The 5,361-nt window shown below is 42.8% G+C and overlaps 1 protein-coding gene across 1 annotated transcript in view; it reads right to left on the minus strand.

The window, feature by feature from the left end:
• Positions 1 to 332: 332 nt before the first annotated feature.
• Positions 333 to 5,361, minus strand: part of GRIA3 (glutamate ionotropic receptor AMPA type subunit 3) — a 278,754-nt gene continuing 273,725 nt past the window's right edge. The window contains exon 16 of the mRNA XM_024747199.1: positions 333 to 399. The gene's annotated coding sequence lies outside the window, so the exon portion shown is untranslated. The remainder of the gene's footprint in view (positions 400 to 5,361) is intronic.

Consider the following 5,361-nt stretch of genomic DNA (forward strand, 5'->3'; position numbering starts at 1 on the left):
GGAATTTTAAATTTGTCTGTGTGTGTGTTAAAGAACATGGTGTTTGTATACTGTGCAGTGGTATCAAAGAATGGCTTTTGTTGAATTGACTTTTTTTAAAATAAGATTAGTTTTCGCATACTGGAATCTTGCATGTCCATTTTTTTGTTGATTTTATTTTAATTTTTTCAAGCAAAGCAAAAAGATTTCAATGATGATTTGCATTGTCGCGAGTCTCAGAGTATTCCATAAGGCACTGAAGGAAAAAAAAAATCAGTTTTTCCTATTGAAAGGTCATTGCACCATCAGCAATATTCGTGTCATGCCCGACACCAAGGAGAGTGAAATCTGGCTCAGGATCCTTGAAGCAGCCACGTTTTCGGTGATTCCTCTTGTCACTTGCCTCCAGTGGGAAGGGATCTGCAAAGGCAAGGGGGAAATTTAAATTTGAATGGGCTTTCTGTTGGGAATGGAAGTTTACTATGGCTCAGTCTATCCTGGACAAAAACCACGGCCGTTTTCTCACACTGGCATCTCTGAGGCTGCACCCTGCTTGATTGGCTTTAGCCAACAGGTCTGTTTAAATTCTTTCACTTGAAGCAAATGCTTTGCAATAGGTTAAATTAGGTTCATTTTTTTTTTGCTATGCATTGTACCAAGGAATACACGGGCATTGCATGATGTCTAACTCAAAAAGCGTTCATCACTTAGGGTGTAGGTATACTAGAAAGCCTTCGTGGCATTTCAATATAGATACTCAGGACAACGACACTGTAGAATATATTCTGATTGCAGAACCTGTGACAGAGGACTGTTTACCTAGGACAGAGTGGAAGCAGTGTTCTACGGCTCGCTCAATTGAAATCCATTTGACTGCTCATTGCCAGAAAGGTCACAGCTTGTTTCTCTTCATATCTACAACCTTAGTTATTAAAGTCAGAAAATAGCACATGGACTGTAAAGAGACAGCACATTCCAGGAAGAGGCCAGAACAGTGATACCCACGAAGGGGATTGGCTTCCATGGGGGTGTTTGCCTTGATATTATGGGCCTGATTGAAATGTTGACGCTGCCCTCCTTTTGGAGGCATTAACTAGTGCAGGGAGTTCATTTGCCCCCAACTCTGAAAACTTAAGACCACTTTCATGCCTCCTTTTCAAGCTCACATCCATCCCCTCCATCCTTTCCCTCTACACTAATGGGACCCTTCTTTTTCTCATGAGCTAATGCTGAATTTTATCCCAAAGGAATGACATGATCATTATCTACCACTGGCCCTGGAATAAAAGTATCTGTAAGAAGAATGTCAAAGATGCATCTGAAGGCCAAAAGCCCCAAAGAAGCAGAATAAGACTAACATAGAAGTGGGTTAACCTCTTACTTGGAATCACTATGGTCCAGAGTCATATCTATCTCAGAAGTTTGGGGAAAGCTTATGTCTATGACAGAAAGATCAACCCCCTTCTCTCTCTATTGGCCATGGGATGTCACTTCCCACCCGCATAACTTTGGGAAAGCCACCTAATCTCTCAATGCCTCTGTTTCCTGTTTTTAAATGGGGGTAGATGAAATATTACCACTGAAGGAAAGGTCCTCTGGGAACAAAGAACATCACCCCTTCAGTTATCTAGAATGTTTTCCACTTAACATAAGATGAACTCTTTAAAGCAGGAACGCTTCCCCAGCAAGAATGTCTATGGCTGCAGAAGGAAAATTGATTCTTTCGAAATGGGCAGCATGAACAAAGTTAATATTTTCTAGGAAGACTAAACAGAACTGTATTAGAGGAAAAATGGAAATCTTTTTCCTTAACCTCAGGCATTTTGAGGTCTTGAAAATAAGAAGGATTTCAAAAATACTGAAGAAAACAAAGAAGCCAGAAGTAGTTCTGAACAGCAATGAGGAAATGGGAAAGAATTGCTTAAAACAATGAGCAGAGCGAGCCCTAGGGTGCAGTGAATCTGGAACGCTTGACGGTTGGTCACCTGCCCAGGCATCCTGGGGGCCCCACTTCCAGTGGGTGGTCAGTAACCCAAACAGGCAGCAGGTCATCAAGAGGCCGTCTGCTCCCCAGTGGGTGCTGGATCTGAGGCGTGTGTTCCCACAATGAGTCCAATAACCCGGACTCTACTCTCAGCCATGGCAAGTGAGAGATGACCCCCTTCTCTTTCAAGGATGTCTTTTTGTTAACTAGATTCCACCTAGATCATATTTTTGCAGCTGATTTGCACTTGAGTCATTCTTCCTGAAGAATTACTGGTACCATAAACTGCTAAGGCTGGCTCTGATAATAGCAATAAAAGTAAAATCTCAGGGTGCTTCTCCATCTCTGCGCCCCTGAATAGACCCTGACAGATCTAGGCCAACTCAGAGAACTGGAAGCCTAATAACTAGGTAATCAGTCAGAAGGCACTAGGAGATATTCCAGAACTTCTTGGGAAATAAAAGATGAGTGAGCAAAGACCAACATTCCCCTAACGTTACATCACCACACTGGCTGAGGACAGCAGGGTGGTTTCTATTTCCTGCTCAGCCTGCTTTGTGCCTCGACTGACACATGTCAGGTTTTTTCTGGCATCCTCTGAGGCTTTTCCTCCTTGTCTTTCCCTCCATGACCTACACATTTACACATATATCCATCCCTCCTAAGGGCACCATTGATGATCTCTCGGCATCATTTATTAAACAGACATTTGCTCTTTAGGTGTCCCTGCTCAGAAAGGAGAAGTGAAGCCATGTAGAGCAGAGTATATCCCACATTCTCTCAGATCAATCGTACTACACCATGGATTCCTATATTTTTCAGGCCCAGAACAATACCCATAGTACAAATCCTTATCTCAACCCTTCTAGGATCACCATATGGGGGAATCAACTTGGTCATTAATTCACGAGCCCATTTTTTTTTCTTCTCCACTATGGGAAAACTCAGCACCCTCACGCCACTCTGTCCACATTTCTCTCTTCATAAGAAAGAATCCAACGTGGCTCCAAACTACCTATTTTAGGTATTTCCTGAAATCAACTTGAAAAATAAATCGGACAGTTCTTTTGAAATATATCAACATTTTTAGTTTTTTTTTTTAAATAAGCAGTTTCTACTTTCACAGGGGGAAAAAAATGGTCTTCTTATCCTAAAACTGTTTTCATATGTAACACTGGCCATCACTAAGATGACATTGAACTTTGCAATGGCTTGTTTGCAGAGGCTTTCCCCAGGTTTTCATCCTAGGGATGACTGCCAAGGTGCTAGCTAACTGGGCTATAACCACGTTGGCATCGATGTCTATTTGAGTGTGATTTTTGCCTCAGTTAGCCCGAATTTTGCTTCACAAAATGGGTCAGCCAAGATGACGAAAGGAAAGCCAGAGTACCAGAAGTTGTGGCAAGTTAATTTCTTATGCTCTTCCCCCAGGTTTAATGTTCTGGGCCTCCACTTCAGGACTGTAGCATTCTGCCCAAATTGCTGATCCCAGTTTGGTCTCCCTCTCTCCCTCTCTCCCCTCCTCTGTGTCTGTCTTTTTGTCACTCTCCTTCCCTTTCTCCCTCCCCCCTTCCTTCAATTCCTTAAGTTACATCCTCTGAGACAACTTTCTCTAGAATCTTACTACTCCCTAGACCAGCAGCATCAACACGACCTGTGAGCTTGTGAGAACTGTAGAACCTCAGGCCCCATCCCAGAGCAGCTGCCTCGGGACCTGCATTTTTATAAGATCCCCAGGTGATTCATATGCATATTGCCAGTTGGGAAGCACTGCTCTGGGCCTTTAATGAGAGACTGAGGCTGTAGGAGTTGGGGAGCAGGGACATAGATTCTTAGACGGAATGGCTGATAATAAAGAGGGTCTGGAGGCTGTGTGACCCTAAGCCCTGTTACAGAAAGCTTCCTTTTGGGGAACGTAGGAGCGATTGAACATACACCCTCATGTCAAGTGCATAAGAAGGAGGGCAAATGGAGGCTTGGTGAAGTCTCTCAAGACATTTTTGTAAAGAAGTGAGACATAGACTTAGGATCTGCTCTCCATTTGACAGGATCCCACTGGGGTTTCAAGGTTTCTGGAGAACACCGGGCCACGCGTAGAGAGCGGTGGCATGGTTTAGTGAAGAATACAGCTACAGGAGGAAGAAGAGCTGGGTTCTAGTCCCAGAACTGCCACTGCCTAGCTATGTTGCCTTTAGGAAGTCATTTGATGTGGCTGGCACTTCGTTACCTGAAAGGGGAAATTTTTTCTGCCTCATTACCTCAACTGAGGCAATAGATGTGAGAGCACTTGGAAAACCGATATGCAGATTTCAGGTGTATTATTTCTTTGGATGCCAATATCTCAGAATTTGGGATAAGTAAGCTAGGCTGAAATCACCCATGTACTCTCTTATGAGAAAGCAATAACATGACCCCAATTGTAATGGGCCTGTATAACCTACTCAAGAGTAAAATATTGTAAGCACACTGGAACATGAAATGCTTGCATGCAAACAGTGCTAATTGCAGATGAATCCACGTATTGTCCATTCAACAATGCAATGGGAACACTTTGTTAGTGGGTTAGTCGGTGGCAAAAGGCTGCAGCCTGCAGCAGGAGAGAACAACCAGCAACTTCATCAAACAAGATAATGCCTTCCATGGTGAGGACAAATGATTTATGTGGATGAAATATTATTTAAAAATTGGCTGAATTTAGATCCGCACCATGAAATATAAGGTCAAAACACAGATGCATTTGTAGAAATTCAAACACATGGACATTGACTCAAGAGGTCAAAAATCTACCTAGAATAAGGGCTGCGAAGTTTCTAATTGTTCTGTTCCACTTCGGATAGGTGTGTTACTGATGACAGATGCACGTGAAGGTAACAAAACTATTTTCTCTTAAACACTTCCAGAATGGAGATGTTATCCTAACTCAAGCTTGCCTTTGAACATGTCTGAGTTATTGGTGAGTTTTAGCTATAGCTGCCAGAATCAAGGTGGCATCAGTCAGGTTCATTTAAGTATGAATTTGGGAACAGCCAGCAGCAGGGAACCTAGACTGTCCTTTGGGAGACACTTACCTCAATGAACATCAGTTCCAAGAAAGGGACAACAAAGGAACTCAAAGATTAAAGAAATTGTCTCAGGCTTATACTTAAGAGATCCACCACACCCCTACAGAAGCACTACCTTTCTCAAGGTAGCAGCTCCCCATTTCCATTCCTCATTTTAACATCAGTTCCAGAGAGCTGCTTTCTCTAGAGCTTCACTGTCCAATATGGTAGTCACCAGCCACATGTGACTATTGAACACTTGATATGTGGCTAGTGTGAATTGACATGTGCCATAAGTATAAAAGACACCCCTGATTTCTAAGACTTAGTATGAAGAAAAGAATGTAAGGGCTTCCC

Source organism: Neophocaena asiaeorientalis, unplaced genomic scaffold, assembly GCF_003031525.2.
Source record: "Neophocaena asiaeorientalis asiaeorientalis breed wild unplaced genomic scaffold, Neophocaena_asiaeorientalis_V1.1 scaffold492, whole genome shotgun sequence".
Classification (NCBI taxonomy): Eukaryota; Metazoa; Chordata; class Mammalia; order Artiodactyla; family Phocoenidae; genus Neophocaena; species Neophocaena asiaeorientalis.